Below are 25,150 nucleotides of genomic sequence, written 5' to 3'. Positions count from 1 at the left end.
GTGGAGTGTACACACGACTCCTATTCCAAAATAGCTATTTTGGAAGAGGTATTATTCCTCGTGGAATGAGGTTTACAAACATCGAAATAAGCCCCCTGTTATTATGAAATTATTTTGAAATAACAGGCTATCTGTGCAGATGCTCACATAGTTAATTTCGGAATAACTAACGTTATTCTGAAATAAAGCTGCTGTGTAGATGCACCCTTTGTTTTACCATAGTGCCTAGGAGCTCTAGCCATGGAACACCTCTGTGCTAAGCTGTATGAAAACAAAATTTGCCCCTCTACCCTTTTATATTGGAGTTACTCTAGGGAGCTCACTAACACTCCAATCTAACAAAGCATTTAAGCATATGCTTAACATTAAGTATGGGAGTAGTCCCACAGAAATCAACAAAACTGCTCATCTGCTCAAAGTGCATACCTGAGTGTGTTGTTAGGTCTGGATATAAGAGGTTGTGGAATTACCTTCAACTTGGAGATAATCAAAGCTAGAGTTGACACCTGTCTGTGAAGGATAATCATGTAGTTAGTCCAATAAATGGTTACCTCCAACTTGTTATTATTTATCAGTGGGAATGTTGGGAGATCTTTATCTTATATCTCATGATAAAAGTGCCCTGTAATACTTCACACACACACACACACACACACACACACACACACACTATAAATACATAGACTTACATAGATTGAAAAAGAAAATCAAAAGGCCTGAAGACCAAACAAAATCAGTCACATTTAGACTAGAATGTGTGGAAAACTGAATTAATTTGAATATTAGTCTGATTGGATTCATGGAAGGAGCAGCGGGAGAAGATATCTATTGCATTCCTAGCCAGTTGGCTATCACAAGATGAGAGGCAAGCACCACATTTTCCCTGAGATAGAGACTGTGATTATAAATCCAGCGGAGTTATCCTAGATTACACTGGTGTGACTGATTGCAGAGTTTGGCTGTAATTAATTAAACTGTATGACACCCTTGTGAGGTTGGAATGGTAATTAATCCAGCAAGAGAAGAATCTGGTCTTAATTACCTGAAAAATGAGTTTTGTGTAGCTCAAAAGAGTTTCTCTCACACCAACAGAAGTTGGTTCAGTAAAACAGTTGTGCCCTGCCTTATTACACTGGAGAGACACAAAAACTTAAGTAGTACCTTATTAGGGTCAAACCGATTCTGTATATTTTAATAAAATTTAAAGCCAAGTGTATTGATTTATATTTCAAGTTCAGCTTGTTTTGAATGAATTTAAACAGATTGTGTGTAAAGTATTTTTTATTTACATATTTGTGTAAATTAAAATGATGTAAACACGATGACAAAATGCGAATGAATTGGCCATTGGTCTATTGTGTTGAAGCAACCTACAGGCCTCATGAAATGCTCTCGTGAGCCATGAATGGTCCGTGGGCCCTTGATTGGGCACCCCCGCAGTAAAAGATATTACCTCACCCACCTTATCTCTTTTAATTATCAAGGCATACATTTCTTTATACCCCTTTAACTTTCTAGCCACTGCCTCACCTATTCCTATTGAGTTTGTCCACAAGTAGTTCCATTGTAATAAGCAAGCCTCCCTGTAGCGTAAGATGCAAAATAACATAAGTAAATTTGGCAAAATCTGGCTTAAAGGTATCAAGGAACAGTCCCCTCCCACTTCACACACTTGGGCTACGTCTACACTGGCCCCTTTTCCGGAAGGGGCATGTAAATTTCACTAGTCGTCATAGGGAAATCCGCGGGGGATTTAAATATCCCTCGCGGCATTTAAATAAAAATGTCCGCCGCTTTTTTCCGGCTTTTAAAAAAGCCGGAAAAGAGCGTCTAGACTGGCCCCGATCCTCCGGAAAAAGTGCCCTTTTCCAGAGGCTCTTATTCCTACTTCAAAGGAATAAGAATAAGGAATAGGAATAAGACCCTCCGGAAAAGGGCACTTTTTCCGGAGGATCGGGGCCAGTCTAGACGCTCTTTTCCGGCTTTTTTAAAAGCCGGAAAAAAGCGGCGGACATTTTTATTTAAATGCCGCGGGGGATATTTAAATCCCCCGCGGATTTCCCTATGACGACTAGTGAAATTTACATGCCCCTTCCGGAAAAGGGGCCAGTGTAGACGTAGCCAAGGTGTACAGAAAGAAGGTAAACAGCTAGCTGCTGTATCCTGCCCAATTTTGAGCATGTCTCACCAAAAATTCATATTTCTTGACTATCCTCCTTTTAATACAACAATCTAGCTTACTTTTCAGTTGGTCAGCTATCCTGAGGCCCTGCTATTAACCACCAAGTTTCCCAATAATGTTTTTCATATTGAACCCATATGCTTTGGTTCCAGGCAGCTAAACATCTGTGCCTGAGACTCCCCGATCTCTTAGGCTATGTCTACGCTAGCGGCTTCTTGAGCCAGAAATATGCAAATGAGGCTGTGTGGAATATTGCCGAGCTTCATTTGTATACCTAATAAGCCGCCATTTTTACAGAAGAGGCTCTTGCGCCTGAAGGAGCTATCTACACTGCCCCTTCTTGCACAACAAAAACCTTCTTGCACAATGCCATTATGCTGATTACTTTTCAGGAAGAACGGCATTGCGCAAGAGGGTTTTTGTTGCGCAAGAAGGGGCAGTGTAGACAGTTTCTTCTGGAGCAAGAGCCTCTTCTGCAAAAATGGTGGCTCATTAGGTATGCAAATGAGGCTTGGCAATATTCCACGCTTAGCCTCATTTGCATATTTCTGGCGCAAGAAGCCGTGAGTGTACACATAGCCTCAGTGTATGTCTACATGGCGCACCTTACAACAGCACAGCTGTGCCACTGCAGCTGCACCCTTGTAAGGGACACAAGTATAGCCTCTCTTTATCCCTGGGAGAGAGAGTTCTCCTGGCAACAAGATAAAACTACCTCTAATGAGTGGAGCTCCTGCCGATGAAGCGCTATGCACATCGGCACTTTTCATGAGCAACAAATGTTTGAGTACTGAAAGTGCCAGTGTAGACATAGCCTTACACAGGCATTATGTTTCCACGTACTGCTCCCTGGGTGGTTTACCACTTCCTGTCTCAGTGAGCCTCTGTCTCTGCACAAATGTAAGCAAGCCCAAAGGTGGCTGGATGGGTGGATTTCATTCCACATTAACACCACATATTCCTTCCCCATCCAAAAATCCATTTGGAAGCACTGGGAGGAATTACAAGGAGATTCAGTCTGATAGGTTATATATTTTGTTATTTAGGAGGCTTTTTGAGCAGGACCAGGGAACAATGAGGAGCCCTGGATGTCTGATAACATGAGTGACATGGTTAATGCTTCCTTGCACTTATGATCAAAATAGGCCGTGACGTGCTTGCGTCTGGAGAGCTGGGAGTTGGCAAGGCCATAGCAGAGGGAGCTACAACAGTTTAAGCATGAAATATACATTCAGTACATCTTTTTCCCAGGAAGCGATTGGTCTTGCTTGCTGCTGTGCTCTTTGAACAGACATAATGTTCTTGACAATTTTCTGTGTATTTGATTTGTGGAGGTGGTGTATAGAGGAGACACGTCAGCCCTAAATATATTTTTTCCTACAGTCAGACTGTCTTGATAAGATGTTGTGCATGCCGGTGAGATGCCATAGTGACAGTGAGACTGCTCTTAGCACTGGCATAAGCAGTCCAGACAATACCAAGAGACAACACCGTTTATCTAAATGCTGCATGGTCCCCTGTTGCTTTAGAAGAACCATGGGAGTACAATCTACTCATGTATCTAAGGCAAATATTGTCAGTCATCCCCAGCTGCTAGCCACATGGTGCTTTGTTATATGTGATTTAACAGTACCTAGCAGAAATGATTGCTGAGATCAGCTGAATCAGTACCAGAATTTATTGACGAAGGAAAAAACATCTGCTAAAGTGAATGTGACAGTCTAACAGCAGCATTACTGCCATTTCCCCAGTTATTCCCCAGCACCAGCAGTGGCAGGATTTATTCATTCGTTTTCTCCAGCTATGGGACTATTATAGTTGTATGACTGCGAGCGCAACCAAGTCTTTCCGGCAGCATGAGAGAAACTGCTTATTTGAAAAGTGGCATCATGAGCCAATCAGAGGTGAGCACTGGTAGTTCGCTAGTGAATGAGAGCTGATGGATAGGCTGGGGATTCGGTGTGAATTTGTGTAGTGCCCAACACAATGGGGCCCTGAGCCATGACTACGGTTCCTAGGGACCATGGCGAAACAAATAACTAAGTAAATACATAGTGCTGAGTGGGTACAGGGATGCCCTTTGTCCATTCAAGAGGACACCATCCCTTAACAGTTGGGTGGTGAAGTGCAAAGTGTCTACAGTGCTAGTGGCCCCAGAGAGAATGTGGCAAGGCAGGTCTGTGTTCCTGCCCCCATTTGTATCCAGGGAGTACTAGGACAAGTGCTGATTCTGTTTGGCTGTATCTAGACTGGCAAGTTTTTCTGCAAAATCATCTGCTTTTCTGTAAAAACTTGCCAGCTGTCTACATTGGCCACTTGAATTTCCGCAAAAGCACTGATGATCTCATGTAAGATTGTCAGTGCTTTTGCAGAAATACCATGCCGCTCCCGTTCGGGCAAAAGTCTTTTTCTGAAAGACTTTTGCGCAAAAGAGCCAGTGTAGACAGCCATGGAGTCTAACCTGCAGAAAGATAGTTGAACCTTAAGATTTGTTCTCACTGAATTTATAAGAAAGAAAATGTAAGCTGTTCAAAGGAGGATTGTTTTTTTTAATCCACCCTTTTTTAAGGCCAATTTGCTTTCTATCAGATTTTACATTCCTCACGTTAAAATGATCTAGAATGCAGTAAGGAAGTTCTATTGAGTCTGAAATGTTGTACAAGTAAATTTTTATGGAAACTTTCATTTCAGTGTTCATTTTGTTTTTCAAAAAGCTGGTCAGTTTCCATTAAGGTGATGAGAATGAAAACAGAAAGTACTCATCAGAAACAGAAGCAAGTCTAGCCAGCCAACTTTGCAGAAGGTTTTCGTTTCAGATTGTAAGGGACTGGGGAGCAAAATGTGTTAGCTAAAGCCCCAGCTGGAGTTCATGTACTTACATAAATTCCTTTTCTTTCACCTTGGAGCCTGACCCTGGTTCCTGAGGCCTGGGTGAGAGATAGAAGAGTTGCCTTTTCAAGCTTATACAGCTTTTGGAAATTTTGTCTTTGCCCTCCTGCTTCTTTATTACTCATAAATCAAAGCCTCCTAAAGGGACACTGCAGCCTCCACTTTATAGGAGCCTCCTATTTAAAAGTCTCCCTCTTTTATCTTTAGAAATAAATATTCCTTAAATTAAAAGTAGATACTCAGAAATCTCCTGCACCATGCAACTGTTTCCCACTACCCACCCTGTATCATGTGACTTTAAGACTGCAGCACACAAGAGTCTCCCAGCAATATTATTTATTATTCTTGTATGGGTGTCTACCACCACCACTTACACAATTTCATCTGTGGGCAACAGAACTTCCCTTTCAATAAGTAATGTGGGTACCTGCAGAGTACCTATCCATAAAGAAGCACTCACTGTACTTCCCACCCAAACAAAGTATGGTCTCCATGTTTCAACACAGCCTGTTTTTTCAACATGTCACTATGTATACTGCAGCATATATAAACCCTGGACTGATGCAAATTGAAAAGGAAAGATGTTGACAAAAAAATTCAGCATGATTGCAATGAAAATAATAGTTTGTGAATGTTTTGCCTGAGTATCTAAAATATTTTCATGGGTAAAGAATCTCAGCTTTTGGCAAATAACTCATTAAAGTGCTGATTTTCAACTTGTTTATATGTGTTTTCTAAAAGAAAGAAAGAAAGAAAGAAAGAAAGAAAGAAAGAAAGAAAGAAAGAAAGAAAGAAAGAAAGAAAGAAAGAAAGAAAGAAAGAAAGAAAGAAAGAAAGAAAGAAAGAAAGAAAGAAAGAAAGAAAGGTGCATGATAATTTCATACACATTCTGGGGCTTAATTCCCCCAATGTCTGTGACAAAAACTCCAGAGACATCTTTATCTTTAGGCCCACCTAGGTGGTATTTTGCTAATGCTGAGTACTGCTGTCTCCAGATTGTTTTTGCAGAATTTGGATTAGGTATTTACATAATCCAACTCCTCCACAGACAGACTAGGTAACACTAGATGCTTTTTAAGGGAGCAAAACTTTCTCGCTCATCGCCTATAACTCAGTTACAACTTGACCCCTACATGTGGTTATTAGTTATTTGTATTACCATAGCACCCAATATTAATACTCCCAATCATAGACCCAAATCCCATTGTGCTAGGAGATATACAAACACAGAACAAGTTCACATCTTTACACTTCCTGTAGTATCCAATTTCAGTTCTTCATTATGTACAGATTGCTTTCAAAAATAATAGGGAAGGGAGTGCTCAGTGTGGACAAAATCTCTGGGATTTCACTTGCCTGCTGAAAAATGTCACATTCAATGCTCCTAAAATATCACTGTATGGTTTAAAAACCTTGTCTCCTCACCAAAAATCAGCATCAGTCTTCAAAGACATAGACTTTTCTGATCATTACTTTTTCTCAGCCCTAGGGCAAGGCAAGCAAGGCAAGCAAGGCAAATGCCTTGGGCCCCATGCTTTCAGGGCTCCACGTTGCTGCATATTCATCATCCACCAGCCAGGCCTGGGGCCCCGCTCCCAGCTTCCTTCCTTGGGCCTTGCAAATCCTTTGGCTGGGAATGCCTTTCCTGGACTCAAGCCCAAATACATCCTCTTAAATACTAATGTCTCTCAAACCTCACCAGCAGAGCCTCGCTGTCACAAACATACACATTGAGACAAAAAACAGGACTATGTAGCACTTTAAAGACTAACAAGATGGTTTAATAGGTGATGAACTTTCGTGGGCCAGACCCACTTCCTCAGATCAAATAGTGGAAGAAAATTGTCACAACCATATATACCAAAGGATACAAATAAAAAAATGAACACATATGAAAAGGACAAATCAAATTTCAGAACAGAGGGGGGATGAAGGGGGGGAAAGGGAAGAGGTAAATGTCTGTGAGCTAATGATATTAGAGGTGATAATTGGGGAAGCTATCTTTGTAATGGGTAAGATAATTAGCGTCTTTATTCAAATTTGAGTGTAAAGTGTCAAATTTAAGCATGAATGACAGTTCAGAGGATTCTCTTTGAAGTGAAGTCTTAAAAGGTCTTTGAAGCAGGATGCAGGTAATCAAGTTGTTGAGACAATGTCCTTTCTGGTTGAGCTGAGGAAGTGGGTCTGGCCCACGAAAGCTCATCACCTATTAAACCATCTTGTTAGTCTTTAAAGTGCTACACAGTCCTGTTTTTTGTTTCAGCTGCACCAGACTAACACGGCTACATTTCTACCACCACTCTATATACACTGAGATATTACCTTTCATTCCAGACATGCATATTTGCACTGCCTTCTAATCAGTCCAGTACTTGTAATTTCCCTTTCGGATCACAATCCAGTCTGACACGCACACATAAGCTGCACATCATTTTCTGCAACTGTGCTCAGATTTCTGATCAGTACAGCAATCCTCTTTTCACAATAAAAACCTCGATCCTTTTTACACTGTCATAAAGCTAATGGAGCCTTAAGTAACTCTTATGCTAAGGGGCTGGAAGATAGGATTACATAAAGAAATGCAACTAACTGGAATGTGTTTGGTTATAAATTAAAATAGATTGCCTTCTGCTAGAGATGATCTGTGACTGCAGAGGAGAGAGGACGGACACCGTGAGGGCAGCTGGCTTCAGCAATTTTATTGAGCATGCTCAGTCCATGTGAGCATGCTCAGTCTAAACCAGGGATCATACTTAGGAGAGCATGTGACCCCACATGCCGTGCTGCCTTGCACAGTTCCTGTGTGGATTAAGTCCCCTCCGTTGAGGCAGTAGTAAAAAAGAAGTGGGTAAACTAATCTAAACTAAACTCTGTATTTCCATATGAGAAGTGGGCACAGTCACTTATCTGTATGTGCCCTCAGCCATACTATTGTTACTGCCCTAGTTACATCCAGGATTTTAGGGCCATTTTATGTGGCATAAAGGGGCCAGAGCAGAGTGATGATCTGACCCCTAGTTTTTCCATTTTCTCCTCAGCTGATGGGTTGTTTCCTTCTAAGGTGAGTATAAAATATGTCATGCTGTTTTGGTAGATTTACAAATTGATGTAGCCAGTGACTTAATTGGGTGCTGGGAAAATTAACATTGCCCTGTGGTATACCTTTGACATTGCGCTGACTGAAAAACATAGATAAGGAAAGACAAATGTGCTGCACTGCCGGGAAAATGTTTTTTTAGCATTAATAACCAAATACAAGCTCTTCAACTGTTGCCCTAATGTTTGATGAGAGGCGCTAACTGCACCCAATGAGTAAAATCAGATAAAGGTTCCTATGCAAACAAATTGTCATCAGCAGAGTAAATGTCTACCACATGTACAGGCTTCCAGGTTGTCTGGGAACCTGAAAATTTGGCATGAATGGCCTTTGATTACGTCAACAGCTCAACTTCTGTATTTTGCTCCAGTTCATTTTTTCTGTGTTTTAGAAAGTCTTCATCAAAGTTCATAAAATAAACGGCAGTAATGCTTTGCCATTATGTAGTGCCTTTCACTGAAATCTATTCTAGGCACATCATAAAAATATGGGCCACTATCTGACACAGAGGGTTGGAAGGTTTGCAGTGATCACAGAAACAAAGAGGAATGCAGCAGGAATTCTTTGAAGTACTACTTCTTGAGTAGTTTATCTCATTTACACTGAGGCTTTATAAAATGCCCAGTGTATTACTACAAGTCCTGGTTTGTTTTATGACTCTTTTCAAAAACCGCACACATATTTTCTGTGAGGGAACTAGAGAGCTCAGGGGAATGGTAGGACAGGTAGCCCCATGAGTAACGGCCTGGCGGATAGAACAGTGACCTTTGCCCTTCCTCTCTCCAATTGCCCAGAATGTTGCTTGGCCACAGCTGAGAGGTCTAGTCCCAAGTGTATAAAGATCTAAAAAGAATGAGTAGTCCTGTGACACCTTTAATAGAGGTGTTAATAGAGATTAACAAATTCTATGTATATAGTTTCAGAGGGGTAGCTGAGTTAGTCTGTAACAGGAAAAACTTAAAAAACAACAAATAGTCTAGTAGCACCTTAAAAACTAACAAAACATGTAGATGATATCGTGAGCTTTTGTGGGCACAACCCCCTTCTTCAGATTACAGGAGTGTTGGAAGTCCAGATCCAAGATTAAATAAGAGAAGGAGAGAGGGAGGGAGAAGGGGAAAAAATGGAGGGGAGGAAGAAAAAAAGAAACAGTGAGTAGATAAGCTTCAAAGCCTTCCCCTGCCTACCATACCAAATGCCCATGGAAGTGGGGTTTGCCCACCAAAGCTCATGACTATATCTATATATAGTCTCCAAGGTGTCACAAGACTATTCATTGTTTTTAAAGTTACCCACTAACATGGCTATCTCTGAAATTTTAAAGATCTAAAGGCACTCAGCAATAGTCAATTATTACGACCACTTTCTTCCTAGGTATGAAACAGTCAAAAACAACTGTTTCCAATTGCCATGATCACTAACTACAAAACTGTTTCTCTAACTCTAGATAAAGAAAATGACTTCCAAATTACAAGTGAATATTTTCGCATTCATTATAGTTCATGTCAAAAGGATGCCGTATGAATGGGAAATATTTAATTTTAATTGTTTTTATTTGTGATATTGTTGCCTGCCATATTTGAACCATCTCTCAGTATCAGAAGAATTGCCAGCTCACTCTCACAAAATTAACATGGTCTCGTGTGAAAAGTTAACTTTCACTCTTTTTTGCTAACAATTCAATTATTATAATAGCTTTTTAAAAGACTATAATGAATACCACCAAAAAAACAATCTGAAGCCAGTCAGATTTTTGGCCTCATCAATACTGATATATTGAACGATAATGTTCATTACACTGCAGGCTTCAATATAATGTGCACAAATTTAAACTATATTGTATTTTCTTCGTTTTAACACAAAAATGGCAAGCACTGACATGAACCTTGCAAACACTTGCACATGTGCTTAATTTTACATATGGCAATAGTCTCCTTGACTTTCTATAAAACAGCTCATATGCTTATAGTTAAGTACATTGTTAAGTGGCTGCAGGATTGGGGCCTCAGAGTCAAAGTTATCCCATATGCTACATCAACTATGTCTTCCCTAAGCATGCATGTCATGCAATGTTCAAATCACAGCTCAGAATCCAACTTTTTCCATTGAACAATGCCCATGTGATGGTAATATAATAAATCAATAAACCCCACCTGCTGAATTTATTGGATGATCCTAACATTGTGGTATTCTCATTGTGGTATTCTTTTCTTCCTTTCTTATTTTTCCATGACTAATGTTTGTCTCCCACTATGTTCTCATTTTGACATCCTCAGTTTCGCTAGTAAGCTTCTTCGGGCAGATGTTGTGATTAAAATTCTCAAAAACATCTAAGAAACACAGGTCATAAGTCCCATTGCGAGTTAATAAGACTTAGGCTTTTAAGTCACTTGGGCACTTTTGGAAGTATTACTCCATGTCTTTATTTGTTCTAGGCCACATTCTTCAACTTCCATGTATTGAATAGTCCCTTAGGCCATGAGCCTACAAACATTTAGGCTTTGACTTTAAAGATATGGGTCATACTACTGACTGCTTAAAATAAGTACTGCAAGCAATTGAGGGACTTGGGACCTTACTCCATGAGCGGTAAAAATGAATTTAGTGGGTCTACATGTTGAATAAGCCACTCCTGAAAGTGTGCAAGAGAGGCAGAATTTGTTCCTATGTAAAGCTCCAGGAATCAAAGGTGCAAAATACAAATGTTAAACATTATTATTAAATGATTAAATATCATCAGTCTTGGAGTAACACCAGAAAAGAGTTGCACTAAGGAAGAATTTGTCCCAATTAATATGTAGCACTATGGAACAAGTATCTCCTATTTTCATCTGTGTTACATTAGCTAAAGTTTGCTTCCATATTATATTGTCATTATGCTGGGGAAAGGAATGAAGGATGTGAGAGTAAATGACTCCAGTGATTTGCCAAATTCTTGAGCTACTAATTTAACATGAAAATTTTTGTGTCTGAGTCCAAAAGCTTTCATTTTATTGGCTTGTGGCAGTCTGGTGAGTAAAAAGGGGGTGCTGCATAGCAAATAGAAAGAAGGGGAAATATTTTTCATTCTTTTTTTTTTCCATTTCCTTCCCCCATCTTAGGTATTTCCTTCCTTTTGCCTCATTCCTTAGATTATCAGAATATGTCTAATGAAAACATCATTTTGATGTAAGGTGGGAATAATTTATTGCAAGACTGAACAACATTGCTAATATTTGTGTGTTTCGATATTACCGTAATAAAAAGTCTGCAATGGTAAAATGGAAATATATATAGAAGGGCCAGAATATGACCCGCTGGCACAGGGGATTAAGGCATTCCTTTACAAATGAGCTATTCATATAGCAGATCACAATCAGGACAGCCCTGCATAGATACAAAATTTGTATCTGCATCTGCAAAAATGAGCTGCGGATATTTGCATCTGTGGATGTGGGTACCTGTGGATATAAAGCTGATGTCCGTAGATTTGTGGGGCTCTAACAATCACAGGAAAAGGGCTGTGTCCACAAGGCCTGTTCTTCCCATCCCGTGGAGATGGGCAAGTAAGCAGCAAGTGGCCACTTCAAAAGCTCTCCCACAATGGCTAAGTCGGTGCATAATAGGACACAACCTATTCTAAGTGCAGAATTGATGCAGATTTCTTCTTCTTCACTAGAGCAAGTGGAGAACCAGGGCCATATGGCGAGGCTATTGTGATAATACCATCAGGTGTCGGTTCCTGGGGCAGCATAACCTTTCAGTATTCCTTTCTTAGGACTTGTGACAAAGGCACAGCCTGCTCTGTAATCAATATTTTTAACAAACAAAAACAAAAAAAATATCTTTCTGCTTTTCTGAGATATAGCTTCTCTTTGCCTACTAAAGCACTGACAAAGCCAGCAGCTTCTGTGCATTACCAGAAACATGCTCCCGTTGAATGAGCCCTCCTTTCGGCAACATGAGGAGCAAGAATTTGCCTAAAAGCATTGAACTCATTTTCTCCCTCATCCTTTCTGCACATTGACAGCTCCTTGAAAACCAGAGACACACAGCCTTTCCGCTGACGATGCCCTTTCGCAGTGCTTGTAAAATGACATGCAGTTACTTACATGGTAGATTACATACCACACTCTGCAAGACAGCTAAAAATGGGGGAGGATGGGTTTGCAGTTAATTCTGAAAGGAATCCTTCATCCTGGCACCCAGCCAGCTACCAAGAGATAGCAAAGTTGTAATCGCGTTTGAGCGGGCTCTGCATGGAAAGAACACTGATTCACAAAGGACACTCCCATGAAGATTCTGGGTTTGTGAGGTAAATGCAAATAGTGTCACTTGGATACAGGTAACTGATGGGAAAACACAGATTCTGATGAATCATGAAATTGCCTAGCCTGAGCTCTTTCTGGGTAAAAATTCACGCGAGTCACTTGTAAGAAAAGAAAAAGAATCCTCTGTTTTCCACAGATGAATGTTCTTTTGTCTCCCCTCCCCCTTGTCTGTAATGCATTCCTAGGCCTCTGTTTGCCTGATGCCAGAGACTAGCCTTGCATACACCAGAGGCTCCTGCATAGAATCACTCCCGTATTAAAATGACGGGTTCTGTGTTCAAACTGAGAAGCCAGTGCCTCTACTCCTGTGACTGACTGCCCAGGCTGAGTTTGGGTGAGAGAACAGCCTGCAATGAACAACGCTCACCATCACTTTGGTGATCGGCTTTTTATATTTTTCTTCCATTTTAACAACATTTAAGCACAGGGCAGCTCTCACTAAAATGCAGCCTCTTTGGATGTGAGACGGGCCAGACATTAAGGCTACGTCTACCCTGCTTGTTTCTTGCGCAAAAGCCTATGCAAATGAAGTGTGGATTAGCATATTGCTGTGCTTCATTTGCATTATTAATTAGGAGCCATTTGTGCGCAAGAGGTTTTTGCTCAAAAAGGAGCCGTCTACACAGCGCCTTTTTGTGCAAAAACCACCTCTTGTGCAAAAGGGAAAGGAAGAGGAAATGCAAATGAGAGCGCAACCTATACAAATGAGTGCTCCATTTGCATTTCCTCTTCTGCAAGAGGCTTGTAGTATAGACGTAGCCTGGGTGTGTGGGTTACACAAGCATACTTGTTTTGCTATTTGGCTGAAATGCAGTTCATAAAATACGTAACATACAAGAGGCAAAGAGGAATGTGTGAAATGAAAAAGCTGCTGTGTTGGTACACAGGTCATCAGAAAGCTATATTCTGATCCCCTGCTCACAGTGAGTAAGTGCCTTACTCTATGGCTGTGTCTAGACTGCATCCTTTTTCCGTAAAAGGGATGCAAATTAGACCTATCGCAATTGCAAATGAAGCGGGGATTTAAATCCCCCCGCTTCATTAGCATAAAAATGGCTGCCGCTTTTTTCCAGCTTGGAGCTTTGCCGGAAAAAAGCACCAGTCTAGACTCAGATCTTTCGGAAAATAAAGCCTTTTCCGAAAGATCCCTTATCCCTTATTTTAAGAGGAATAAGGGATCTTTCAGAAAAGGCTTTATTTTCCGAAAGATCCGCGTCTAGACTGGCACTTTTTTCTGTCAAAGCTCCGAGCCGGAAAAAAGCGGCAGCCATTTTTATGCTAATGAAGCGGGGGGGATTTAAATCCCCGCTTCATTTGCAATTGCGATAGGTCTAATTTGCATCCCTTTTACGAAAAAGGGATGCAGTCTAAACACAGCCTATGAGTAGTCCCACACTGAACTCAGTGAGGCTACTAATGGAATAAGATGCTTCTGGCCCATGATATGATAGGGTTGCCAGATGGTTTAACCAAAAAATACCGAACACCTTCCCTCCCCCCCCCCCCCAAAAAAAAACCCACTGGGGAAGAATTCTGTTGAGAGAAAAAAAAGGGGGAGACCACAGTTGTTGAGATAAATAAATAAATAAATAAATACAAACATTTTAAAAAAAGCGTGGCTCCTTTAAGAAATGCTTTTTCAGCTTTTTGGCCGTAACAGGCTGCTGGCGGCTGTCCGCCATCTTGTCTTCCTGATCTGGACCAGACAGCTCCCCAGTGGAACCAGGAAAGAACCCGGGATTTTTGCCTCGTGGCCAGGAAAAAAATCAGAAAATAACGGACATTTTACATGTCCGGTATTTTCTTAACTTTTTTACCAGACAGAAGGCAAAAATACTGGACTGTCCGGATCCATATTGGACACCTGGCAACCCTAAATTGGGAATATAAACATAGAAACACTGATATATTTTTCAGAGGTTAGATTCTGCTTGCCTTGCCTACAATGGGGCCATTTACGGCTTGTCTGCACTATGGAGAAGATTGAAGATGCCGCAGTCGATCTTCCAGGTGTGAATTAGTGGGTCCAGTGAAGACCCGCTTACTCAAACTCAGAGGGTGCTCCCATCAGCACTGGTAGTCCTGCTCCTCACGAGGAGTAAGGGAAGCCAACAGGAGGCTGCCCCAAAAAGTTTATCATCCAAACTGATCAGACAGACAAAGGAAAGAGAAAGGAAGTATTATCCCATTTGACAAATGTGGCCCCAGAGGATTTCGGGGATTTCTCAAGATCGTATAGAGAGACCAGTGCCGCAGACACACAACCATCCTCTCTTTCTAAAAATATCTAATGATAAATAGTTTCATATTGTGTTTCTCTAGCTCTTCTTATCTGAGGATTCCAACGTGCATTTATAAATATTAAGCCTCATGTGAGCCCAGGTGGCAAATGTTTTTGCACCCCTCATGGTGGAAAATCCCTCTCACTTCTCCACAGATGTGGAGGGTCCCATTCACATTGTCAGTCCAGTACTTGGCTCCACTTCAGAGGGCAGAAGAGAATTCCAGGAGCCAAAGCAAGGCACACAGATGAACAGCCCTGTCCAAGCGTGAAGCAGTGTTAATATTCTTAGCACCAGCAGCAGAGATGGTTTGAGTGGAAGGCAGAATGATAGCTACTCTTATCTATGCTAATTGCAGAAATAAGAGATGGTTCAGCAGTCAAGCAGCCTATGTGGAAGGGTGCCTCAGCAGTCTTGATACGATTAGCATAAATCAGAAGAAACTATCATTGCTTCTTGCATCCTTAGCACATAATCCACAGGACATGAAGAAATAAAATGCAATGTACAAGAAAGGAGGATTTGGCTGCTCAAAAATATTAAGCCACATGATGAGTGGGTGTTAACCATTTGGTGTTATCATTCTCCCAAAATAGCCTGATGTCTTGTTTACTGACTGGTTGTTCTATCCTCACAATGTTATAAATAAGGTCGAATTGACTTGAGCCACATCCTCAGCTAATTTAAACGGGCACTGAAGTCAATTGAGCTGCCCTGGTTTACACTGGATGAGGATCTGTCTGTGACCTGGTACAGAGTCTCCAGCAGAATGGTCACTGCAGGGTTAGATCTGAGTAATGCGGCAGTCAACCTCTGTTCTGCTTAGCAGCCGGTCACCCAAAAATGAATGTGGCTAAGGCAGCTGGAGATGTGAGATCCCTGTGGATGCAGCAGGGAGCCCCAAAGCAGACTCCCCTGCTTGCCCTGCCCCCGCACGCCACTCAGAAAAGCGTCTGCGGGGGTGTTTGTGTTCCACAAAGTGTGAGCTGGGAGGGGAGGGAAGAGTGGTACCTCATGGGGTAATCCCACCCCCAGCACAATCCCTTTGGCCAGTTTCTGGCTAATGGAAGCTGCCTGTTTCAAGAACTGGCAGGGCGTAAAGCACCAATTCGCCTTCCCCTTAGGCTCTTAGGCTACGTCTAAACGGCAAGCCTCTTTCGAAAGAGGCTTTTTCAAAAGTATCTTTCGAAAAAGGCTTTTTCGAAAAAGAGCGTCTAGACTACAATCAGCACTTTTGAAAAAAGGCGTTCTTCCTCGCAAAATGAGGTTTACCGTGGCCAAAAAAACTGCCGCGTTCTTTCGATTTAATTTTGAAAGAACTCAGCGGCCGTCTAGACGCAGGGGAAGTTTTTTAGAGAAAAGGCCACTTTTTTCAAAAAAAACCCTGTAGTCTAGACACACCCTTAGTCACAGAGCACATGGTCCTGTAGCCTGTGCAAAGGTGGAGCAGGCTCCTGAGCTGCTTGCCTGGAGTCTCAGTGGTAGGTCCCCTGGCCAGAGCCTGCCTCTGGCACCCCAGCCCTTTGAATGTGTGTTTATGAGAAGAAAAAAATATCCTCAGTACTCTTGGAAATATACACTTACATGGGTATTCCCAGTGGAAGGTTTTGCATGGCGAACATGAAAGTTTTTTGTAGGCTTGGGAGTCAAAACTCGTATGATCAATCACATTACTCAAATACTGAATTACAAATGGTTATGTTAACAGTGGCAAATACTGCATGAGCAATCCAGAGGCAGAAATACGTTTGCATAAACTATTAATGAAATCATTTCAATTGCTGATTAAGGCCTGATCTACACTATGAGGTTAGGTTGAAGTTAGCTGTGTTAGGTCGATCTTATAATGAATGTTTGTGCCACTAAGTCCCTTTCGCTGACCTTACGGGCTTTTTAAAAATTGAATGCTGTACTCCACCTTGGCAAGAGAAGTAGTGCTAAGTTTGACCATTCTTGGACTCAGTGCCCCAATGTGACTGCTCTGGCCAACACTCTCAACTCTGCTGCTCTCCCAGGTACATAAGAAAAGCCCCAGGAAATGTTGAATTTAATTTCCTGTTTGGCTAGCGGGGTGAGGCCAGCAGCACACCTCAGCAGCACATCTGACCATGAATGCCACGGGTCACAAATCCGCTCCAGCTTGTGGATCTGAATGCTGGGTGGGGAGAGAACTCTGTGCAAGCAGAACTCCAAGCCTGCAGAAGAAACGCTGATATCTATGCCAAAATCACACAGAGCATGGTGAGAAAAGGAAACACCAGGGACACCCAGCAATGTCACATGAAAATAAAGAAGCTCAGGCAAGCAGAATCATAGAACCATAGAACCATAGAGCTGGAAGAGACCTCAGAAGGTCATCGAGTCCAGTCTCCTGCTCTAGGCAGGACCAATCCCAACTAAATCAACCCGGCCAGGGCTTTGTCAAGCCGAGAATTACACACCTCTAGGGATGGAGACTCCACTACTTCCTTAGGTAACCCATTCTAGTGCTTCACCACCCTCCTAGTGAAATAGTTTTTCCTAATATCCAACCTAGACCTCTCCCACCACGACTTGAGACCATTGCTCCTTGTTCTGCCATCTGTCACTACTGAGAACAGCCTCTCTCCATCCTCTTTGGAACCTCCCTTCAGGAAGTTGAAGGCTGCCATCAAATCCCCCCTCACTCTTCACTTCTGCAGACTAAACAGACCCAACTCCCTCAGCCTCTCCTCGTAGGTCATATACTCCAGCCCCCTAATCATTTTGGTTGCCCTCCGCTGGACCCTCTCCAATGCGTCCACATCCTTTTTGTAGCGAGGGGCCTAGAACTGGACACAGTATTCCAGATGTGGCCTCACCAGAGCCAAATAAAGGGGAATAATGACATCTCTGGATCTGCTGGCAATGCTCCTCTTAATGCAACCTAATATGCCATTAGCCTTCTTGGCTACAAGGGCACACAGTTGACTTATATACATATCCACTGTAACCCCCAGGTCCTTTTCTGCAGAACTACTACTTAGCTGGTTGGTCCCCAGCCTGTAACAATGCTTGGGATTCTTCCGTCCCAAGTGCAAGACTGCGCTTGTCCGTGTTGAACCTCATCAGATTTCTTGTGGCCCAATCCTCCAATTTGTCTAAGTCACTCTGGACCCTATCCCTGCCCTCAAGTATCTACCAGAAGACAGAAGACAAAGGAGACAAATTTACCCTGGCTCAGAGCCACAAACATGCCACTTCTATGAGCAGCTGCATGGGATTCTGGGGTGGGGGGATCCTATCACTGTTCTAAAACTGTTCACGGATGCCTCCCAAGCAACTTGTCAGCAGCCTCTGGCAACGAGGAGGACATTATAGATGAGGAAGCGTAGGAGAATGCTCAGCAAGCAAGCAGAGGATCTGTTCTCCCTGACAGCCAGCACCTTTCCTGAACTCTGGAGCCAATTCCCTCCCACGGGCTATTGTTGCTGGATCCTGGTGGCGGCATTTCTGGTGAGTTCACATTTGTAATCATGCTACAGCGGTTAAATGTCTGAAACACAACAACGAAACGATGAAAACTAGAAATGAACTAAAATGGTTTAGAAACCACTGCACAAGTCTTGCAGTTTGGGTGGATTCCTTACATTAAATGAAACTGATGATGAGTATCAAGCAATTCCCAGCAGTTACATTATGTCCCCCCACACTGATATTGCTTGGGGCACTTGAATGTTCAGCCGTTGAGTAGCAGACTGATATGAATTCATGTCACATACTGGAGTTCTTTGACGTCCTTGAAGGTAAAGTAGAGACATGATCTAAGTGATCTGAGTGCTGGTCCTGGGATCAAGCTTCTCTTGGAGGAGGCTAGTTCCCCATCCCGTCTGTTCTGCTCATGGCCCCACCCAAACGCCATCCCTACTCCATTCAGCCCCCTCTCTGTTTGGACCTTCCTGCCACTACTTTCTACATCCTTCTTCTCCCCTGAGAGCCCCCCTCCCCTTCCCACTTCCCTCCTCTCCTCTGCCCTTTCCTCAGGGGATTGAGGGATACAAAGAGTGGCAGGCAGGGGCAGAGCTTGCAGGGACTGGAGGAGAGGAGGGGCATGGCAGGCTGGGTGAGAGTCACTGGAGAGGGGTGGAGTAGAGGAGGGTTGTGGCAAGTGGCGGGAACCTCTAGAGAAGGGGAAGTGGAGTGAAAGGGAGGCAGCAGTGGGCAGTGTGGGTTTCAGGAAAGGGGCGGAGCAAGGAAGGGAACAGGCAGAGTTCAAGCAGGGCCACCACGGCCCAGGCAACCCATGGTGGGTTGGTGGTGCCTGCATGAGGGGAGGCTTCCTGCTGCTGCACATAGCGCTGGTTCACAAGAGACTTTGACTTGTCTCAGAGAGAGACTTTCCCTTTTTGACCAGAAGTCAACTTACGTTATCAACTTCCACGGGTCAGGAAGCAGGAGGGTATTTACAGGCAGTAAAGTGGAGGTGGAACATTAGTATTGCCCTCACTGTATCCAGAATAAAAATCATCAGAACTCATCCCTTGTATGCAAGGTCTCAAAGACCAAAGGCACACACATATTTCAAAAGTGCATTTTCTCTTTTAATTCTGTTTTATTATGTCATGCATCTCTTGAAGCCAGTGAAGGAGAAATGTGGCCATCTCAAGCTTCCTCTATCTACTTGCTTTATTCCTCACCCCAGCTACAGGGATGTAACTTTTAACACTTTCAGAATGAACGTGGCAAACCCAGAGTTTGGGATCCTGAGCTTTAGCTTTAAACTACAGGCCATTCACATAGAGAGGTCTTGCAGAGCACTCTTTTTTTCTCAGTGTTTCATTCATTATGTCGCATGCTATAAGCATAATTGTCTGCTAATGCTACCCTCACAGCTCTGCTGTTTGTACTGCATGAGTCATTCACTTCCCTACCCCAACTGAAAATAGGATTTCTTCATCCTGTGGTAGGCATGTACTTTGCCCCAAATTACCTTACTTCCTTTGAACTAAGCAGAACTGGTGAGGTTCACTTAGAGATAAAATAACGTGTGTATGATACAGGCACAGTGTTTGTGCCAGTGCTGACAAAGCTGTTTCCCCCCTCCCTATAGCCTTATAAATTACACGATTAAAACAATTTTGGACCTAGCATGCACAGCTTTCAACAGCATGGGTTTCTCTTTCTGGAAAGGAACGAGCTGGACACCCCGCTCTTAGTCAAACACATAAGAACAAATTCAAATATCGTGAAAGCTGGTCTAAATCACTAGGCTTCTTGTGGCAACAACTTCCTACTTTATATATAGATTGTTCTGTACTCTCCTCTTCTGGCAGAAAGTGCTACACCCTACCTTAGCACAATCTACATTCAAAAACTCCCTCTCAAAACCTAGGCTTCAGATGGTACAAAGTACAGGCAGTCCCCGGGTTACATACAAGATAGGGACTGTAGGTTTGTTCTTAAGTTGAATTTGTATGTAAGTCGGAACTGGCGTCCAGATTCAGCCGCTGTTGAAACTGACCAGCAGCGGCTGAATTGGACAAGCCTGGGGCGGTGCTGCTGGGTTGGTCCCGCAGCACCGCTCCTCGGCGCTACTGGACCAACCCGGCAGCACCCCAGCTGCTCTGCCCCAGGTATTCCCAAGTCAGCCGCTGCTGAAACTGACCAGCTGCTGACTACAGGAAGCCCGAGGCAGAGCTGCTCTGACTTGGGCTTCCTGGAATCAGCCGCTGATCAGTTTCAACAGCGGCTGAATCTGGACGCCTGGGACAGAGCAGCTGGGGCACTGCCAGGTTGGTCCCGCAGCCCTGAGGGGCAGCGCTACGGGACCTACCCGGTGGCACTCCAGCTGCTCTGCCCCTGGCTTCTCCGATTCAGCCGCTGGTCAGTTTCAACAGCGGCTGACCTGGGAACACCTGGGGCAGAGCACCTGGGGCGCTGCTGGGTAGGTCCCCGCAGCGCCGCACCTCGGCACTGTGGGACCAACCCAGCAGCACTCCAGCTGCTCTACCCCAGGTATCCCCAAGTCAGCCACTGCTGAAACTGATCAGTGACTGATTCCTGAAACTGATCAGCAGCTGATTCCAGGAAGCCTGGGGCAGAGCTGCTCTGCCTCGGGCTTCCTGTAGTCAGCAGCTGGTCAGTTTCAGCAGCGGCTGACTTGGGGACACCTGGGGCAGAGCAGCTGGGGTCCTGCTGGGTTGGTCCAGTAGCGCCGCACCTTGGCGCTGTGGGACCCACCCGGCAGCCCCCCAGCTGCTCTACCCCAGGCATCGGCGAGAAAAGCCTGGTCTTCTGGGGGGGGGGCGCACAATAGCTGAACCCCTCCCCCCAGCAGACCAGGGAGACGTGGGTGGCTGGACCGCCAAGAGGCGCCACGGTCCCGCCGCCCGCGTCCTCCGCGGCTTTGCTTCGCGTCTGCCTGGTCTGCTGGGGGGGCCCCCCCAGCAGACCAGGGAGATGCAGAGCGGCTTTTCTTGCCACGGAGGACGCGGGCGGCGGGACCACGGCAGATCTGGGTGGTCCCGCCACCCGCGTCCTCCGCAGCGAGAAAAGCCCCATTCGCATGTAGGGATCCGACATAAGTCGGATCCACGTAACCCGGGGACTGCCTGTATCATGTAGGTTATCCTCAGAGTCAGCCTATATTATATATGGACTTTTCTTCCTCCCCCTGCTTACAAATTAATTGCCCTTCTCTCCCATTCATCCAAATCACAAACATAAGGGTACAATGTACCCATCTATTCCGCCTAAGTAAAGGAAACTGGGGGATGCATGTGACTTTCAGCACACAGAATGATGAAAGGTCAGGTTTCTCAGTCTACTGCTTTCCAGATTTCAAGAAACTGACTTGAATTGTGTACTGATCTCTGGATCTGATAAACACTGCACCTCTGTTCTGTGGTTCTCAAGCAGGAATACATGTACTGCTGGGGTACTCAGAGGTCTTCCAGGAATCAACTCATCTAGATATTTGCCTAGTTTTATATCAGGCTATATAAAAAGCCCCAGCAAAAGTTAGTACAACGTAAAATTTCATACAAAAACTTCAGAGGGGTAGCCGAGTTAGTCTGTAACAGGAAACACTTAAAAAACAACAAATAGTCTGGTAGCACTTTAAAGGTTAACAAAACATGTAGATGGTATCATGAGCTTTCGTGGGCACAGCCCACTTCTTCAGATGACTGGCTTGTTTACACAAAACTTGTTTATACTGCTCTATATACACTGAAATGTAAGTACAATATTTATATTCCAAATCATTTATAATTATATGGTAAAATGGGAAAGTAAGCAGTTTTTCAGTAACAACATGCTGTGACACTTGTATTTTTAGATCTGATTTTGTAAGCAAGTAGTTTTTAAATGAGGTGAAATTTGGGGTTGGCAAGACAAATCAGACTCCTGAAAGGGGTACAGTAGTCTTGAAAGGTTCAGAGTCACTGCTCCTTGCAAAGTCTCTATCCTTGCACTTGCAGCCTTGGAAATTATTCTTCCAACTCCCTTGGGAGGTAACAGAAAATTAGAAGTGGGTTTATAGTATAAACTAATACAAATACTCCTGGTGCTTGCAGAGTAGAGTTGGTTGACTGTGTCCCCTGGCTATGCTCTCTGCTATTGCTTTTGGAACAGCAAGGCAGAGAGATCCTGTTTATTTGGCAGATTGAGGAGTGGTGATCTGATATCAGGCATCAAACCACACCCACTGTCAATATGTACTCCTCTGAGGTGGATGAGTATGGCTGTTAAATAAAACCGCACTTATTGAAAGATAAGACTGGAGCTTAGCATGGAGATTTGCTGAAGAATGGGGCAAACTGAAGTGTAGTCACAGAATTATGCTGCACCTCTAGCTATGTCATGGTGTTCCTGAAAGAGCGCGATCTAGTGAGCTAACCTGTAAAGGGCGTGTTGGTTTCAGAATAACCACAAGACCACTGATTCACTGATTTTTAAAAAAATAGCTATCACAGTAGTAAAAAAGAAAAAAATTTATAAGAAGAGCATATTCGGCAAGAGTATGTGGCCTGTCTAATGATATCTGCTTGATAAGACACAACAATTAAAGATTTCAAAATTATTTTTTACCCAGCTGTAACCCCACCTATTGGCTAGCCCAGTACAGGGAAACGTGGCTCACAGTCAGGTGATGTCTGTGCTACATCTTATACTGGCATAATTTATGTTGCTCCAGGGCATGAATAAACCACACACCCCGAGCAACATGTGTGTCCACAGGGAGCTTCCCCGACCAACATAGCTTCTGTCAGTTGCTTGGATGGGGGGTTTATGCCAATGTAAGAACTTTCTCCCATCGGCTTCAAGAGCATCTGCTGGTACAACTGTGCTGCTGTTGCACTGTATATATGGATATGGCTTCAGAGATTAGATGTGTGAGAGAGACGATGACTAGAAAAGAGTAGTCCAACACCTCCTCAAACCTGGTTTTTAAAAATATAGGGAGGGATTTCAAAGGAGCCCAAAGAAATCTGGTGTCCATGTATCCACAGGCGCTGACTCCATGGGTGCTCTGGGACTAGAACACGCATGGAAAAAAACAGCCAGTGTTTAGCACCCAATGGCAGCCAGCTACTCCTTCCACTCCCCAGTGCCTACTGTCCACCAGCAGCCCCATGAGGCAATGCCTCCCCCTCCCTGCCAGTGCCTACTGCCTGCCACAATCAGCTGTTTTGCACTTCCCAGGGAGCTCTGAGAGGGTGTGGGAAGAGTAGGGGATATACTCAGGGGGCAGAGTGGAAGAGGGTATGGGCTTGGGGTAAGGAGTGGGGTAAGGGGTAGAGTAAGGGTGGGGTGTGGGGTGAATGGGGGGGGTTGAACACCCCTTGGATCTGGAGGAAGCCGGCTCCTATGAAACTGCCATTCATACTTATTCTCGTAGGCGCCTTTGAAATTTCCAGCCAGAGTCTCGGAATTGGTAGAGCTCTAGGGCAGGGGTGGGAAATCTTTTTTGGGTCAGGGACCACTGACTCACAGAAAAATCAGTCAGGAGACTTACACAGGTGAGAAGCAACAACAACAAAAAAACCCTCACTGACGTGACCCCCAACCGAGAAGAAAGACACTCCCCACATTCACACCAGATCCACAGGGGCCCAAACTAGTAGATTTTGTGTGCTCCAATCCCTGCAGTGCCAGTGTGGGCTCCCTAATGCTGGGGGGGAGTGTGTCCCCAAGCCTCAGAGGTAGCATTCAGGCAAGCCGGTAGCCGCATCTGGCCCCCAGTCCTGAAGTTCCCCACTCCTGCTCTAGGGCCTAACAACTAGGGCTGGCTTAAAATTCTGCACTGATGCTTAGAAAACTGAGTTTTCTGAGAAAACAAAATCTTCCCCAGAAAGCATCTGCATTACTCAGACTGAATCTAAACAGTTTCAGCTGGAAGTTTTTGTGTTTTGGCAAAGTCTGGAAAACTTTTCCAGTTTTTCAATGGAAAGCCAACATTTTCTCTGAAAATTTCAGATCAAAATTTTCCAGTGAAAAAATAAACATTTTCTTGCCTGCTCTTCTTTGCCTACAAACCTCACAGTGTTACAGAATAGGGAATTCAAATTCAGAATCCTAACATATTTGGATCCTTTAACGACACAGTGCTACAGGCAAATGTGCAATCAAAGGCTATGTCTTCACTGAAACATAAAGATGGGTGTCAATGTGGTATAACTAAATGGCCCGGAGATCCACCCTTTGCAAAAATGGTGGGGTCTCAGAATCTGTGCTCCAGCCTGAAGCTGAACATCTATACTACATTTTAGAGCTATGCATCCCAAGCCTCACAATCCCAAGTCAGCCTAAGCTCACCCAGGCTATCTACAGCTGTGCAATGGGTCTTTTATTGCCGTGTGTAGACGTATAAGTGGTGAGGTCAACACTCCTCTCCACACACTACCCCCATGGTTCGCTTTGTTTAGCTACAACACAGTAAAACTGCAGTGCTCTTGTCTTCACAAAGATTTTACAGCTGGGTAGCTAATGTGACTTAGTTGTTCCATCCTAAAAAACACATCTTTTTTAGTTTTGGCATTGGGCTCAAAGCCTAAACCACATACCATGAAGAAATTTGTAATAAAAAAAAGACATTGAAACAGTTGTCTTCATTTTAAGTAACAATTTGGACATCCTAGACTTTCAAAAGGCATTTTAAAAAGATTCTAGTAATCTGTAAGGGCTAAATGATGTAATAAGTAGAACATTGGCACAGCACATTCCAGCCACATGATGTAACAAGAGGCCCTAACTAACTTCCACAGCTGTGGTAACTACTTACAAGAAACAAAATCGCCGACACTGCTGACCAATGGACAGAGGGATCCAGCCCCAATCACGATGTGCAACCATACCTTAAAATCGGCTTAACTTACCTGTAATATGCAACTGCTGCTCTACAGTTTTGGTTTTTTTACTTATTTGTTTT

The 25,150-nt window shown here is 43.7% G+C and overlaps 1 long non-coding RNA gene across 1 annotated transcript; it reads right to left on the bottom strand.

The window, feature by feature from the left end:
• Positions 1–201: 201 nt before the first annotated feature.
• LOC112545736 (uncharacterized) lies at positions 202–12,751 on the bottom strand. Its single transcript, XR_003089282.3, has 3 exons — positions 12,260–12,751; positions 5,062–5,109; positions 202–510 (listed from the first exon to the last, which is right to left on the bottom strand). It is a non-coding gene; the product is annotated as an uncharacterized LOC112545736 (long non-coding RNA).
• Between the last annotated feature and the right edge of the window lie 12,399 nt (positions 12,752–25,150).

This window comes from Pelodiscus sinensis, chromosome 1 (assembly GCF_052426305.1).
Source record: "Pelodiscus sinensis isolate ZL-2025 chromosome 1, ASM5242630v1, whole genome shotgun sequence".
Taxonomy (NCBI): domain Eukaryota; kingdom Metazoa; phylum Chordata; order Testudines; family Trionychidae; genus Pelodiscus; species Pelodiscus sinensis.
Note: the sequence above shows the minus strand (reverse complement) of the source record. Positions and strands in the feature narration are given on the sequence as shown.